Source organism: Ailuropoda melanoleuca, chromosome 6 (genome assembly GCF_002007445.2).
Source record: "Ailuropoda melanoleuca isolate Jingjing chromosome 6, ASM200744v2, whole genome shotgun sequence".
NCBI lineage: Eukaryota > Metazoa > Chordata > Mammalia > Carnivora > Ursidae > Ailuropoda > Ailuropoda melanoleuca.
The window spans coordinates 127,130,812-127,148,286 of NC_048223.1; positions in this window are offsets into that span (position 1 = coordinate 127,130,812).

A 17,475-nucleotide genomic window follows, 5' to 3' on the forward strand; every position below is an offset into this window, starting at 1 on the left:
CACCAGTGTATCAGAGGAGTTCTTTGGGACTTCACAATTACTTTAGGTCACTGAAACTTTGCCAAGTCTGACGCTGGCGTGATAGCCAACCAGTCCCCGGACACAAGGGGGGCTAGTTATTTATGGTGACAAAATGAATGCCATCTTCATCTTGCAGACCTGGTCAAATTATGAAACAGGAACTTCTAGATTCTCTCAGAAGCTAATTAGAAAACCTCGTGGGGGCAAGACATTGCAGGCTCACTTGTCAGTTTGACAGCCCATTTCCCAAAGTGCATGTGCCATTAGACAGACTCATAATGATGGCGGCATTGACATCAAGATACAAGGATGCAGATTGGACGTGGCTGCAGATATGAATGTAGATGCACGGGGATGGGGATGTGCACATGATTATTAATATAATGGGGAAGTGGGTGGGAATGCCGGTGTAGAAATGGATGTGGATATGGGTGGGGATGTGGATGGAGATGTGGGTGGAGAAAAGGTTGAGGGTGGCAGTGAGGTTGAGGGTATAGGTATGGCTGTGGGTGCAGATACGTATAGGGAGGCAGGTGTGGATGGAGGAGAGTCGGAGGATGACAGTGAGGATGAGGATAATAGATACGGCTAGGGGTGTCCATATGGATGGGGCTGGGAATATAGATAAGGATGTGCTCATGGATATAGATAGGGGATACGGATGAGAACAGGATAGTGCCATTTGGAGTCAATGCCTCACTTGCAAATGCAGGAGCTACAAAATCTTAGCTCTGTTCCAGATTGGGATTCTGGTTGACTAATCCATCTTATCTGTCTGACCTGGAGCATTTCCCATTACTTGAGGTGATTGATCTGTGGTTGGAAATTGAGTTTTATTCACAAATTCTGTTGGTTGCAGTAGTCTGCTGCCCTTTTTTTTCACCACCAAGCTAGCTTCCCTCAGCCCCAAGATGCCGTTGACTAATAGTTACTGTGCCCTCGTGTGGCATCTGTATCTTCAGGAAGCTTACATCCTAAAATAGGTGACAAGACAGACAAATGAAATGAAGAAATTGTGTAGTTGGAAGATTAGAAGGTTGACTCTATCTTTAGCTAGCTAGTATGAGGACTCTCTACACTTGAGGCAAGTGTTACGATAAAAACAAATCTTCAAAACAATATTATGCACGTCGTCATTTCTGTCATTCAAATGCCTGCTAGAGCTAAGCCTTTTTATTTTTAAATATTCAGGCTTATAGTTTACTTGTTTCAGACAATAATCTCTACCGACTTCAGTAAAATATCTCTAACTAGTTAAGGCACAGCTGGCCAATCGTCTCCTCTCATGCTGTTGGATTCAGGCAATAAGTCAATTATCTATTCAGCAGATGTTTTGACTCCATGGGCCAACAAGAACTTTATAGCCTGTAAGCTACACAAGCCGCACTCCCACACACACTCACTCACTCACACTCCTGATTGCACTGTTACTGGAAATTACCTCAGGATTGTGTAAGATTTATAGACAAATATCCCAACCTCACTTGCCAGAGTCAGGATGGCATTCTCCCGAGATTTTTCGGGCTTCTCTTGTGGCTCTCTTGGGAGCCCCATGGTAATTACACAACACAATTACCATGTGTATCTTCACTGTGGTATGGCTGGAATCAAAATTCCTCCTCTATGCCTGTCAGAGCAAAGAGCCGAGAATCTCTCTGAAGACCAGCACTTAGCCGGTAACCTCAAAGTTCTGAATTTCTTCCACATGACAGTACGGGACTCTCTTCCTTTTTACTGAAAGGCCACATGACAGATTTGGTTAGGCAAATAGAGCTCTTCAAAAGAAGTGTCTATGTTTTGTCATTGTGCCAGCGTCTTAAGTTAAATATTCTTCTCATGAATTTCCCATTATTAATATTATCCTTGTGGAGAATATTCAAGGGTCACATAAGAGAGATTGGTTTTCAAAGACATTCCATATTCTACAGGAATAATAGCTCTGTTCTCCTAGGAGGCTCCACCTGCTTGGGGCCCGGTTGGCAGTTCTCAAGAGGAGAACTGGGGTCTGTCAATTTGAGGGAAGCATCATTTCAGAAGGTAGCTGGGCAGTGAGAAGTTGAGCTGAAGCCTCTTCTGCCGAGTTTGTGTAGGAGAAAACACTGTTGGAGCAGAACTATGACAGAGAAATGATCTGGCTACTTCCGCCTGCCAGAGGCTTTAGCCAACATGCTGAGTCCAAACGTGGCTATGATTACGTGGGTCTCTCTGCCCATCCCTGATAAATCAATCAGGGTCCTTCAGAGAACCAGAACCAAGAGGAAGAGTGTGTGTGTGTGTGTGTGTGTGTGTGTGTAGAGAAAGATTTATTTATTTTTTTTATTTATTTAAATTTTATTTATTTATTTGACAGAGAGAGAGAGACAGCCAGCGAGAGAGGGAACACAAGCAGGGGGAGGGGGAGAGGAAGAAGCAGGCTTCCAGCGGAGGAGCCCGATGTGGGGCTCGATCCCAGGACTCTGGCAGATGCTTAACGACTGAGCCACCCAGGCACCCCGAAAGATCTATTTTAAGGAATTGGCTCATGTTGTAGGATCTGGAGAGTCTGATATCCATAGCTGACAGTCTGGAAACTCAGGCGAGATTTCTTATACCACAGCCTTGAGGCAAATCCCTCCTTCTCTTGGAAAACTCAGGCTTTTTGCTCTCAAGGTTTCTGATAGATTGGATGAGTCCCCGCCACGTTTTCAAGGGTAATCCCCTTTATTTAAATCAATTGACTATCAACAAAATGCCTTACAGCAACACCTAGGCTACTATTTGAGCAAATATTTAGGCACCATATCTTGGCCAAGTTGACACATGAAATTTAACCACCACACCAGACAAGGCCCTAGGTTCCAAATATTGGCATTACTTTCTCTGTCACCTCTCTTCATACTTTCATGGTGTGACCCCCAAGTCTCCCTCCAAAGCCTGTCACTGTGCTGCCTTTATCTCTTCTTTGCGTGGCCCTGGGGTTTTCCCAGAAGTCACGGTCACCTGCTCTCCGTTTCACTACATCTTCCCGAGCTGGGGCGGGTAAGGGTGGTGGTTCACCATGCTGCCTGCCCCCACTGCCCTTCTACGCCATGCATCCTCCAGCCACTGCCCCTGCACTCCTCCTCCTCATGCATCCCTCCACCTGTCAAGTGAAACCAGGGGTTGGGGGCCCAGGATTGGCTCTCATCAGCAAGACTGGCTCAGAAATCAGCATGGCTGGAGGAAGCAAGAGCAGAACAGAGCCCCAGGAAATGAGATAAGAGCCCAGGACACCAAGAGGGCTGGGGTGAATGGAAAAGGCAGAGGGAAGGAGGGAGCCTCTGGCAGAATAAGGAAGATTACTGTTTTTTTTCTGAGAGACTTGTAAAGTGCTTCTCAAGGAGCTGCCCACCTGCCTGGCCTGCCCCCTCCCTTTGGGCAGACCAACCAGCACTTCCAACCATTGTCTATAGGCAAGAGGATTCCTCAACAGAAGAAGTGAAGATTTGCATAAGCTTCTCTAAAACAATGGAGAAATTAAGTGTGGGAAGAAATGGGAAATGTGAATTGACACTGTGTCCCAAAGAGCCTTCCTCTTCGGCTGCTGAAACATTGACATTTAGCCTGTGGGGGCCACAGAAAAGCCATGTTCACACACTGGACACTGGACCAGGCCTGGCAGAAACCCTGGCGGGACCCATTTGCTTGCCTACCTTGGGCACTGGGCCCCACAGCCTGGAGACAGCCTGGAGAAGGTCAGTGGCTGTTTTCGAGCCCAGGCCAGAGTTAAGGTCTCCAAGTTCTGCCGCTTTTCATGCGACCACTTAGGAAGCAGCTGAGTGCAGGCAGGCGGGGCAGCAGCGGTTCCCGGAGAGCTGGCAGGTGCCACCACCCCCCTCATTTCAGACACGCGAGGAGGCCCTCACCCAGGGCACAGCGGTGGGATTGGGCCTGGAGACTCCGCATCAATTTCCGAACCTAAAATCAAGAAGGAAGCCGAGCACTAGACCAGCGTACCATGCAGGAGGCCGCTCTAGTTTCTTAAATATTTTTAATTAACCTGAATCTCAAACAATTCTCTTGTATACAACTGTGCCTATGAAACTGCGCGTATCCCCACACATATCTGAAGTGGCACCAGGAGGAAAGCTCCTGCCACGGGCCACCGAGCTGATGAGAATGGCCACCCCAGTGCACCCACCTTGGGGAAGAGCTGGGTCGTCGGCTACCCATCGGGAGCAAAGGCTGCTTCCGTCCAGTGAGGGAATGCTTCCCGCTCACAAAGGCTTTTCCATCAGTGAAGTGTGGTTGTGCTCTTGCGGGATCTCTGTCTACTTTGCGGAATTGTTGGTCTATTATTTAGTCTCTTTGTATAGGACACGGGGTGGCCTTCCCTTCCTAGTCTCAGTGTAGTGTAGGGGTCTCATTTAAATTGGAAAGGGAGAGGAAGTAAGGCCATGCCAAGTTTAAGAAGATACAAAAGGAGGGGTTATTTGTGTTAGCGGCCAAACCCAAAGCAGCAAAGCTTATGATAACGATCAAAGCGACTGGGAAAGCTGCGTGGATTCCTCTCCTTGACTTGCATTTTACGAATAGGGTGGCAGTTCAGGAAAATCATGAAAAGCCAATGAGAGAGGGATCGTTTTCAAATTATTGTCAGGCACTGGAAGAGCCTTTAAAAGGTGTTGGAGACTCTGCCGCCCTGGGGCAAGACTGGCTGGCCCACCTTCCTGGGAGGCCCCAGCAAGAGGGAGAGTGGCCCCCACTCGGTGGGGGGCGGGCAGAGCTGGGCTGACCCCCACCTACTCTGAAGGGTTTTTGGAAGCAAACATCAGGCTTGCGTTCTCTGCCAGGATATATTTTGGAGCAATGGTGGTTGGAACCATTTCTGAGTGTTTTGGGAAGCAGAATCATGCCGTTTCTCCAACACTGGGGGCAATATTCATCCATGAGCTGCCGGAAGGAACGGGTGCAAAGACAGGAGGCGTGCAAGGCAAAGAAGCAGGAGACAGCTCTGCTGACATCAGGAGGAGGAGAGGGGAGAAGGATCAAGAAAGGGAAGCCAGTCTGGTTGGCCCCATCACATCACACTGGAATTGAGAAATAGCGGGAAATCCAAAATGCTGTATCATCCAAAACTCTCTTCTATTTGGCTGTGGAAAGCATCGTGGGATTCCCGGCAGCAGGCTGCTGTATTTTTGGTTGTTCATATTTAAATGAACATTTCTCGAGAAGAAGCCAATGATCGGCTCCAGGAGAAGACCCCAGCCCACCAGAGAGCCAGGGCCTCCCCTGAGTCAGAGCTCTTAGGGGTCACCCGCAGATGGAAAGGACAGAGCCCTGGGCAGGGAGCAGGAGCAAAGCAGCCCAGAGGCTCACACTGCAGCCGGGGGCACAGCCTCCGCGCGGAAGCCCCGCGCATCCCTGGGAAAGCTGAGGGCCCGGGAGCCCAGAGCAAGGACCGACTCACTAGGCTGCCTGCACCCAAATCGGGGCTGTCGTCTGGCCAGGCTGATGGCGGCTGACAGGACCCAACCCTCCTGGGTGGATTGTTTGGCATTAAAAGCAGGTGAATGTCTTGCTTAAGGGGGACGTAAAATTCTTTCCTGGTTATGGAAAAATGAACACAGAGACATTGGGTTTTTTTCTGAGCATCTAGGCCAATGCTGCCAGTGCGGAGCTTGGGGCCCTCCCACCTCAGGGAAGACACGCTGCTGTGGCCGCAGGAGACCCAAGCAGCCTGCCTCCCTGTCCCCAGCTGGGGGCCCCGGCCGCTCCCTCCATCCTCCACAGAGGGACACTCACCTTCCCCGACTGATTATCCGTGCCAGGCACAGTGTCAGCTCACGCATCCTCAGAGCGGTCCTGAGAGACCAGTTTTGGGGCTCAGCGTGGGTTGTCTGGAAGCACCTGTTCCTTCCAGCAGCGCTGCTGGACTGTGGAGTGCCGGGCATTCAGTCCCCAACACCCGGGAAGGAAGTGGGCAGAAGCAGCATCGGGCAGAGTGCAAGAAAAAGCCTGGGTCAGCTCAGCAAGGGGCCCCAGAGCAAATATGCCCCCCCCACCCCACCCGAGCTGTCCCATGTCAGCAGGAACCAGCCAGGCCCTTGTACCTGCCTCGCTCACTCGCCAGATGCTACTACCCGGGGAGGGCCCTGCTGTGCGGGAGCCCCCGGCGGGCAGCTGCACCCCACATCACTAGGCAGCCCAGCCTTCCTCAAAGGGAGTTCTGGGAGGTGCATGCCCGCAGACAGCACAGCAGAGTTACCTTGTCCTTCAGGTGAGAAAACAGACACAGAAACAGGGGCCAGTGTTCCCAGGGGCCGCACAAGGACTCGGTGCAACGCTTCAGTCCCAGGCTGGCAGGCTCAGAGCTGGGGTCCCATCCTCTATACTCTGCTACCCCACGGCTGTCACGCATTTAAATGAAATAGTACCTTTATTCACAACAGCCGACTTATGGAAATAACCTAAAAGTCTGTCAACGGATGATTGGATAAAAAAAGATTATACACAAATAACATATAATGTGTTTGTGTGTGTGTGTGTGATTCAGCCATGAAAAAGGACATTCTGCCATTTGCGTGGACCTCGAAGACAGGTTGAGTAAAATAAGCCAGGCAGAGAAAGACGAATACTGTATGATCTCACTAACATGTGGAATCTAAGAAGGTCTATCCGTAGAAACAGAGACTAGAATGGTAATTACCAGGGACTGGGAGTTGGAGGAAATGGGGAGATGTTCATAAAAGAGTACAAACTTCCAGGGATAAAAAAACTAAATATAAAACCGTGAGATAGTATCCGTTAAGTGTTTAACCCCACACCTTGTCAATATGATCAATCAGGGCTGCCTCTATGTCCATGATTATCATGAGTTCAGTATCATGACTCCTTGGGTTCTGGACCAGGCTGCATGAGGCACAGCAAAGTGCTGCGGAAGAGCCCGGCACAGGAAGGGAAGAGGTGACTCTGCCCCAGGTCTGCTGGCAAGAAGGTAAGAATTCAGATCTTCTCTGTTTCCGCGTGTAAAAAAAGAAAAAGTTGGATTTGGTGACCCCAAGGACACTTCCAACTGTAATGTCCAGGGTGCTCTGGCCTTGTCACTGCCCTCAAAGACTCACTTTGCTTTGGCCCTGGGGCCCAACAGGACTGCACGAGGAGCAGATCCCCTGGTGGGGATTGTGGAGCCTGGGACAAGGGCTCATGGGCCTCTCTGCACTAGCCCTAGTTGGATAGAGGGTAAAGGGACCATAAGGGTGTAGAGGGCAAAGCTGGGGGTAGGAGGGCAATTTATCGAGACACTTCAGGACTTGAAAGTCATCCCAGCCATCTCTAGCAAGGTCTGCACCAGCAGCTGAAACGTCACACCGCCCTGTGGCTGCCAGCGCCCCCGCTGAGACAGGGAGGACACAGAAGGTAGGAAAAGCCTCTTCACCTGCTATGAGTCTACCTCACCCAGCGTTGGAAGAAACTGCCATGGGATCCCAGAGCTGCCATGGATGCACTTTGAGAAATAATGGAGAGTAAGAATGTTCCTGAAACAGGGAAATGTCTCCTTTCCTAAAGGAGAAAGAGCGGATCCCAAAATCTATGGGCTGGCAAACTGCGTATTGCCACCAGGATAAATTCCTAGCTGGCTGGTGAAGCACAATCCAGGAGGACAGAGTCGAGGGGGAAGCAGTGATTTCCTGGAGCCATCACAGGATCTCTACGTAAGTGCGCCAACTACCCAACACCAGCAACTGTTCTCCTCACTTTCTGTTCTGAAGGAGAAGGCAATGTCATAACCCTAAATGATCTTGATTTGGAAACAGAACATTTCTCTCTGGAGGCTTGGGGTGGGCTCCAGATGCCAGGTCTGCTACTCTTCTCCAGGGACTCTGCTGAGTCTCGTCTCGGTCGGGACTAGGGAAGGGGGAAGGGAATTAGCGTGCGCTGAACCTCTACAATGTGCCAGGGGACAGGAGGCTCCAAGATTCTGACCCACTGTCCCTCTTCCTGCAGGTGCCATATTACCAGACAGGTACCATCTTTGTTTCACAGATTTGAACATCAAGACTCAGAAAGGTTTGCTGTCCAGGTGGTAAAACTAAGTATATAATGACGGCCGGACACCAGACGTGAGGACCCAAGTTGGGTTAGTAAACAAGAGAAACGAGGACCAAGCCAGGGTACCTGGTAGCCTGGGAGGTGGGACCAAGTACCCCAAATCAGGTGGGCAAAGAACCCCAGGAGAATCCTTGAGATGTGGGCTTTGGCTCAAAGTGGGCAGGTTGTGTTCCCTCTGGCAGGCCAATGGGAGATTGGGAGGATTTTACAGAGAAAACATGAGGCAATTATTATCCCTACTTTGCAGGTAAGGAAACAAAGTCAGAGAATATAAGTAAGCAATTTACCCAAGTTCAAACAGGTGGAATTACGAGTGCAAAGCCAACGTTTTCTGCGGCCTCATTAAGAAAGCTGAAATTATTGTCCACGCTTCTCTTACCCCATGGCATTGTGTTAAGGATCCAGCTGAGACTCTATTGCTGTGTGTCTGTCCAAACAAGCTGGAGAAATGCGAGCTGGTGCACAGCAGAGCAGAACGGACCCATAACTGGTACAGCGGTGCTGATCAATGAGTTAACATCCACCTAGAAGAGAGCCTTGGTGGAGTGCCGGCTGCACAGCTTTGCACTTGACCTGACCTAGAGCATCATTGCCCAGAAGCTTGAGATATCAAATTTGTAGGCCAAACAGCATGGGGAGGCAAGTTTTGCCATCGTGCTCGATTATATCGCAGGGCTCAGAGAGAGCAAGCCAGGTTGAATGACATGAGACCAAATAAAATGCAACAGGGATGCACGGAAGGCTCTGTATTTAGGTTTTAAAAAATCAATTATACAAGCACAAGATGGGAGGGACGTGGGTTTACAAATGTTTGCATGAAAAAGCAGGAAGGATTAATGACCACAGTGAGCACGGTGGCAAAGAAGCAAACGGATTGTCTGGCTACATCGAGCTTCCAGATGGAGGGATGTTGACACTGGAACAGGATGTGGCATGACAGTCACTGCTTTTTCAGGGAAAAATCTCCACCAGGGACAGGATTCCGAGGCAGGTAACCAAGCCGATGGAGAGCCTAGAACCCCAGCCATTTGAAGAGCAGTTTGTGAAACAGAGGTTGGTGAATGTAAAGCCGAGACTTAGGGAAGAAGGTCACAACCGTTGTCTCCGTATGGAGGAGAAGACAGATATTGCACTGGCCAAACACACCATAAAGGCCAGTGGGCTGAGGTTTCATGACGGTCAGCATTTCCACGTGAGGAGGGCTTTTGGGACATGGAACATTGTCCCACAAGGCTGAGAAGCCCTGGGCCTGGGGAACAAGGCGTGGAAGCAGGCACACCACCTGCTGTGAGCAGTGCAGTCGACGTCCCTGCGCTGAGGACGGGTCTGATCCATGGAGCCCCAGGACTTCCACGGCTCCTCCTTTTGGGGTGAGGAGTAGCCTGAGGGCGGGGGCTCTGGGTGTCAGGCCCCCACCTACAAAAACAGCCCCCCTCTACCATATTTCCACACTGAACCTTGTCTCCAGTTTCATCTGAGCAAAGGTTCTCTCGCTAAAAATGAAGTTTGGTCATCACAGCTCTGGACGGCTGGAAAGCCCAGCCAGCTCCCAGATGGGCCCTTCCTCCAGCCCTGCAGCCAGCACAGGAACACACGAGGTAGCTCGGAGCACAGACCTTGTCACGACAAAGGAGAGCGTTGAGAGGAAGGTGAACCACAGTGCTGTGGGAAGCCCAGCGTCAAGACGGTAGACATACTGACTATGGTGGCCCCTTACCAAGAGCTTGTGTGTTCAGGTGTAACTTGGGAAAATTACCTAATGACTGGGAAGATTGAGGCCAGGGACACACATTCATCTTGTGAGCCTGTTGGCCTTGGTGATTTATCTGTGAAATTGGGCTTCTCAGTCTTTTTTGTTTAAGCTCATAGAAAGTGTGTGTTTTCCACCAGAAATAGCACCACGGTACTGTGGGGAGAAAGAGGCTCTCTCAGTGAGTTGACCTTGTGGTTTGTGTTTCATTGTAGTGTTTAGCCTCCAGTTGACACCTACAACTCAGGTGAAATGACACCAGGACCCCAACTCAGGGCTGCCCGGAGCAGTGGGAGCAATGGGGTCCCAGAAGGAACTCTGTGCTTTGTTCAGACTCTTCCACTGCAGGGAGCAGACATGGCGTGACCAGCACAGGGCCACCTCTGGACGTTCACACATTAGTCTGGTCACATCCTTAAGTCCATTTGGACTGTGACAGATCCAACTACAACTCAAGGCTTTGCTATACTCTAGCCATCCCCAGTATGGCTGGAGTCATGGTCCTGGCCTCAGGGAGCATGTGGTCCAGCTGACAGAGCAATAGTCATCACATGGGTAAATTCCACTTTGGTACTTATGGTGTGGAATGGCTTGGGGGCTGTTTGAGCTGGAGCGGAGGGCTTCTAAGGGAAAGCAGTACCCACATGAAAGATGTACTCAAGGCTCTAAGAGGAGGCAAATGGGCATCCTAATAATAGGCTCCTGCTGAAAACTGGGGATCCCGAGGGCAGAGGTCAAGTGAGAACAGAAGGTGTGCACCGGTGCCTTGAGCAAGAGAGGAGGATTACAGGGGCTTGGCAAGGGGCAGTAGGGCTTTGGGAAGATGGACCTGGAAGCAGCTTATAAACTGGAAAGGTTGCTATGGCAAAGAGCAGGATCTCAGAAACTCAGGGAAGTGCTCCTGGCTTGATGTGACCACACCAGAGCCTGCCAGGTAATACACAACAGCTGGTGGCTGAAGTCTGGCCACAAGAGAGAGAATCTCCACATGGGGAATGCTATGGGTTGAATTGTGTCCCCCCAAAAAGCTGCTGAAATCCAAATCCCCAGTACCTGTGAATGTGACCTTATTTGGAAACAGGGTCCTTGCAGATGTCATCAAGGTAAGGTAAGGTCACTAGGGTGGGCCCTAATCTAGTAAGACTGCTGCCCTTGTAAACAGGAAATTGGGACACAGACACAGACATGGGCGCGGGAAGAATGCTGCGTGGACATGAAGGCAGAGATCGGGTTGATGGTTACACAAGCCGACGGACACATGGATCGGCGGAAGCCACCAGAAGTGAGAGGAGAGGCGTGGAACAGCTTCTCCCTCACAGCCTCGGGGGGGGGGGGGGGCCNGTCCAACCCTGCAGGCACCTTGATCTCGGACGTCTATCCCCCGCACTGTGCGTGAGTAAGTTCTGGTCGGTCAAGCCACCAGGTGTGTGGTGCTATATTGTGGCAGCCCCAGCAAACCAGTCCAACCACTCACTGTCTCCTCTCCAGGCCGGGGAGGGCGTCCATGCCCCTGTCACGGGGACTGACCTTGGTATTCACCACATCCGTTCTGCACGGGCTCTTAGGACCCTGGTCAGAAGACCCACTCGAAAGAAGTCAGCCCCTACTGAATCTGGCGCTCGTCTTGTCAGGGATCCCCTGTGCCTCTTTCCTAAAGGCTAAAAAAAGTGTTTGGGGCACAAAGGCTCTTTCTTGATTTACAAATGTGTAAACCAATGCTGCTGCCCCGGATAAGTTCCCGCAGCCAGGTGGGGTCAGCTCCAGCCACAGGTCCGGGCAGGGTAAACGGCTGGATTGTGCACATTTCACAACTCCTGCCCCAGCATCGTGTAGTTGTGAATTCTGCAGCTTGCCTAGGAACAGCCACATAAAAGTGCTTTTTAAGAAAGCATTAAATTTTACCTTCTTTTTTTAAGAACAGGTCACATTTTCACAAAGGTTCTTATCATGGTCACGTAACTATGTCTCCCATATCTTGAAGGCTCCCAATCAGGAGGCAAGGGACTATTTCCCACCTTGGCTGTTTCCTGCCCACCATGTGGGGTTCCTCCCGGCTCTGCTCCAGGGCTTGGGAAATGGCTCTGGAAGGTGAAGCTGACACCAGGAAAATTCAGGAACATGACACCGATGTCTCCCACCCTGCTGGCCAGGTGAGTATCGTCATGTTCTTGGTTGCATTTATTATTCAAAAAGAGTGGGGGTCAATTTGGAAGCTATGCATCCATGAGGCTGGGATGCTCTCTACAGAGCAAGAACATAAATCACACTGCACTGGTTTGAAAACCCGGACCTCCCGATAACCAGCACTTGTCATTAGAGCATCTGAAGTGGGGGTCCAGCCCCACACAGCAGCAGAACCCGCACAGCTCAGCTTGGAACTGTGAGCACCCCTTAAATAAAAACACGACATTGGCACTAGGAAACAAGGTTACTCACTCTTCAGCACCCGTTTCTCAGACCTTACCACGCCGAAGCATACACTTCTAAAACTACTAGAAATATCTGCTTTCTGAACGAATGAGAGCATGCAGTCAAACGTGTGCAATAACCTCCTTGAAGAGCTCCCAGTAACTAAGCAATCAGACATGGATTTCCCCCCAAAAACCACCTTGCACTAGACATCTAGAAAAATGTTCACCCACGGAACAGAGTCCCAAATCCCTTCCCGCATTTCTTGAACCACCCATCCACACAACAGTATTTTTTAAAGCACCTACTGTGTGAGAGACACTGTGTTAGGCACTGGGGTTAAGGGATGACGTGCCATCACCCCTGTTCTGGAAGAAACCAAGATAAGCACATCATGCCAAGCCAAGGACAAGGGCCCGCGGATACAAACTGCTGGCACACACACACACACACACAGAGATTGGAAGAGTGACAAGGTGGACGTAAGAAAAGTTTCTAGGGGGGGCGCCTGGGTGGCACAGCGGTTAAGCGTCTGCCTTCGGCTCAGGGCGTGATCCCGGCGTTATGGGATCGAGCCCCACGTCAGGCTCCTCTGCTATGAGCCTGCTTCTTCCTCTCCCACTCCCCCTGCTTGTGTTCCCTCTCTCNAAGTAGCATTTGTGTCAGACCTTGGAACAGGAGTCGAGCTACCAGTGTGAGGGAAGAGGAGCATGTGAGGACGAGAGGTCAGCACTTGTGAAGCTGTGGAGGCAGGTGTGAGGAACCCAGGCAAGGGTACCAAACGCCCAGGGCTCTGACAGGGCTGAGGTAGGCGGGGGCCACAGGAGTCAGGAAGGGAACAGAGATTATGTGTGGATTATGGATGCCCCTGCCTGCTAGATTCAGGACATTGAACAGAATCCCATTGACCCTGGGGTGTCATTGAAGGTTTTGCAATAGGAGAATGGCTGAACCAGTTTCACCTGAAGACCAAAGGCCCACACCTTTGAGACAGTCAGCTACAGGAATGAGGGCAGTCTTGCTCACAGAGTTTGCAGCAGGTTCTGGAACCATGTGTGACAGACATCAATGTAAAACCCCAAAGTAGCTCAGCAACAAGGAGCCCAGATGCCGGCCATGCGGCCATATCACCCCTTCTTTCAAAGACTCCTTCCAGGTTGGTATTTGTAATTTTAACAGTCCTACTTGTGCCGTGGTCCTTGTCCGGTTCCCAGGCCTTTCACGGGGGGGACAGCTTTTAAGTAAAATAAAAATTTCTCTTGCTTCTTACAGATTGGACTTGATTAAATATTCCACTGATAAAGGGTAAGCAAATGTCAGCTTCAATATCGTAAAAAGAGAAATGAGAGTTCATACAAGCAGCAAAGCAAACAATCCATTTTCATACTTTATTAGAAACATTTATTGCCATAATGACTACATTATATTAAGCAAGCAGGTGGAAAGGTGTTTTGTGCATGATGCCTTCAGATATCTTTATTTTCGAGATCTTACTGTCTCTGACGTGGACAGACGTTTTATTCTCTCTAATAGAGCTAGGGCAGGAAAAGCTGTGATTCCAGCTACTATGGCAGCACTTGAAGGTCATGGCCTATCACTTCGCTTCCCCGACGGTGGGAATCCATGACTGCCTTTTTCTCCTCAGCACGTGTGAGGCATTCTGGATACAAATGTCAGAACTCACAGTGCACTATCCAGTGTTCTGCCAAAATCCACAGCTCACATTCCAAGTGTGCCTTTCAATTTTTCCAAACCCTCTATAATTTGATAGCCACATAATTCCGACCCAGAGTCTACAGCCAAAAGATAAAGAAAGAACTACTGTATGCCTCTAATGTCTACACCACTTTGAAAAATATTGGCAGATTATCTTGAAGAAGAGATTCTAAAGCTCTTCTGTTATCTTTTACTAGTTATCTATTGTTGTGTGATAGCATTACCGCAAACTTAGTGGCTTCACATAATGCCCATTTATTCTCTCATAATTTCCGGGAGCAGAGTTTAGCTGGCTGGGTGCCCTAGGGAGTTTCAGTCAAGGTATCGGCCAGGTCTAGGGTCTCACTTGGAGCCTCAGCTGGGAAAGGGTCTACTTTTGACATTCCGTGGTTGCAGGAAACATTCATTTTCTTGTGGCTGAAGAACCAAGGACGCTGGTTTCTTGCTGGCTGTTGACCAGAAACTGCTCTCAGCTCCTTGCCATGGGGCCCTCTCCAGATGGTCCTCACAATATGGCAACTTGCTTCTTCAAAGCCAGCAAGGAAAAGAGTCTCTCATCAAGGCAGATGTTACAGTCGTGTGTAATGAATCCACACGCACGTGATCGCATTTACTGTATTCTGGGCAAAAGCACGCACGTGTCCCACCCACAATCTGGGGGAGGGGACCCAGTATGGGGGTGGGCATCAGAAGGCACGGGCCACCTTGGAGTCTACTGCCCACAAGCTTCTTTGAATCTGCTCAAATGCTCAGGAGAACAGCTAGAGTGGGTGGGACCAACTTTAACCACAATTTCTTATGACAGAATTGAATTCCTTCCAAATTTAACAAAATGGGGAAAAAAAGAATCCATGTAGTTTAATAAGCCATTTTTTCCTTTAATGTCATAAATTCAGATCCTCATTCCAGCATAACTTTCCTGTGCATACCAAAATCCTCAGTCTGCATAATTCAGAAATTTCCAATTTCTGCTTTTCTTTGGCAAACAAAAGTAAATATATCAGACATTCTGATTAGGAGACAAAGTAGAATATTTGGACTTAGCCAAACAGCAAATATGTACTGAGAAGTTGCCAAAACCTCTGCAAAGGCACCCTGGAAATTAGGAGAGAGGGATCGAATAAGGCCTCAGCCTCAAGAGTCTGAAAAATTCACTGGAGCAGGAAAAGTTTTCCAAGTTTCCGAGTATATGAAAAGGATTGATCATTTTACTTCTCTCTTAGTTTATAAGTAAATAATCAGAGATGGTACTTCTCAGCTGTGCAAAAAGCCACCTCTCACACACACACACACACACACACACACACACACACAGAGTAAGTAAAACAACATCAGATTAGAGAAGAAGCGAGCTCACAAAGGGGCCACAAGGCTGCCATTCCAGGCCTGCAAGTAGACTAGTTACACAGAAAAGCCTTCCACTCAAAACAGATATATCCTCCATCAAACGTAACTGCAAATGGATTGCTAGGCTCACAGAAAGTAAAGAAAGTAGGAAATGCCCCCAAATATGAGCCAAAATCAGAGCAGTGAGAGTCAGAGGTGGGAAACAGACAGGAAATGTGCTTGCGGGGGCCAGTGCAGGGGCTCAGCATGCTAACATCAGCCCTGCCACCTCCAGGAGCAAACGTTGGACCATAGGCAGGAAGAAGGGCAGGAACTAGCATGCCTGGATTCAGGCTGAGACCTCAGAATCAGACTAAAGTGGGTCCATGTCAATGGTGGCTCCTGGCTCCCAATGCAAGCAAAACCAATGAAAATCTTCTAAGGAGAAAACTATCCTCAAATAGGCTGCCAGGATTTTCAGCGAACAACATCTATCGAATATCAGTTTACTGTCAAAGCTGTCCAGTACATACAATGACATGAGACACCGTGTGGGAGAAGCAACATAAGGGGAGCACAGATCTGAACAAAGAGAAGTTCTTCAAGCAACAGGAGACACAAGCAAATCACCCACAAAGGGCCAGCTATCGGGCTGACAGCAGACTTCTCAGAAGCCACACCGAAAGCCACAAGGCCATGGATTAGTATCTCTAAAGTGCTAAGTGAGCCATAAGTATGTACTCACAAAAACTCCCTTTTAAAAGTGAGAATAGAATAAATGTATTTTCCGTTTAAAAAAACACAGTAGGAAAGAAAAATATTCTATAAGTAACCGTGAGATGCAACAAAGAATGAAAAGCAAACAGAAGGAAAATCTAAACAAGCATACGTGAGGTAATAATCATTACGGTGTCTAATTTGCAGGGATAAATAAGGACAGAATTAAAACACTTTAAATTGATAATATAGAAGTCAAAAGGGGTCACCAAAGTTTGTTCTCAGACACTTGTATGGTTCCAGGAGAGAGCTGAGAAATTATCTTTAGACCTTCTTAAGTTAAATATGCCTGATGAATTTTTAAGTGTAGCAATTAATAAGAAAAAATTCAAGTGTAAAACTTCAATGCCAGTGGAGATGGGGAAATAAGACAAGAAAACAAAAATTAAAAGTACAACAGAAAGAAACTAAAGCAGTTTTTTAGTAGCAAGCAAGAAAAAAAAAGAGGGATTAAAATGAGATAAGTAGAAAGTAAATGTAGAGAGGTGCAAAGGACTCAAGCGTATCAGCGATAATAATAAATGTTCTGTGGCTTAATTCCCAATCAAAATGCAGAGATTTAAAAAATCTAGATATTGATACTCTTACAGGAAATATTGCAAAGCATAGGAATATGGACAGGTTCAGAAGCAAATGATGGAAAATATAAGTAGGAAATACACTTTACTATAAATAGCAATATTACGGAGAGAAAAGAGAGATACACTGTATACCGACAAATGTTCAATTTACCAGGAAGATAAAAATATTCTAAAATTCTATGAGCAATATAAAGGAACCTCACAAAATTCAGCAAAATTTACTGACAGGTCTACTGGTAGAAATGTTCAAATCCATCCTCATAGGAAGAGATCCTAACATACTTCGAGGTTAAACAGCCAAGTATTAGTAACGACGAAGAAGACTGAACATGCCAATTAATAAATTTGATTATTATCATTTATAGAACCCCGTACCTGGATATTAGACCTTCTGAAACGTAAGTAGAACTTTCACCAAACCAGCCCGTGTCCTGGGCCATAAATCAAATTCCAACAAACCTTAAAAACTGGTTTCATACAAATCATACACGTGTTCATCCCAAAGCACTGAAACATAAGCCAATAACCAAAAAGACTAAAAACCAAATGTTTTAAAAAATTAAAAAATACTTATAAACGACTCATTGATCAAAGAAAAAATCATACTAGAAATTCTTACATTCTGATGAAATGATCATGTAAATGTTACATATGAAAGGACGTGTGATGCACAAAAAGCAGTAAGGACAGGAAAATATACGGACCCACATTCTCATGTGAGAAAGGAGGAAAAGATGGCCATGGGTAGAGGAATGTGGCAAAGAAAAGAGAGAAAAGGATAAAAGATGGAAAAGGTCAGAGCCAGTTCTCTGTAAAGTAAACAAA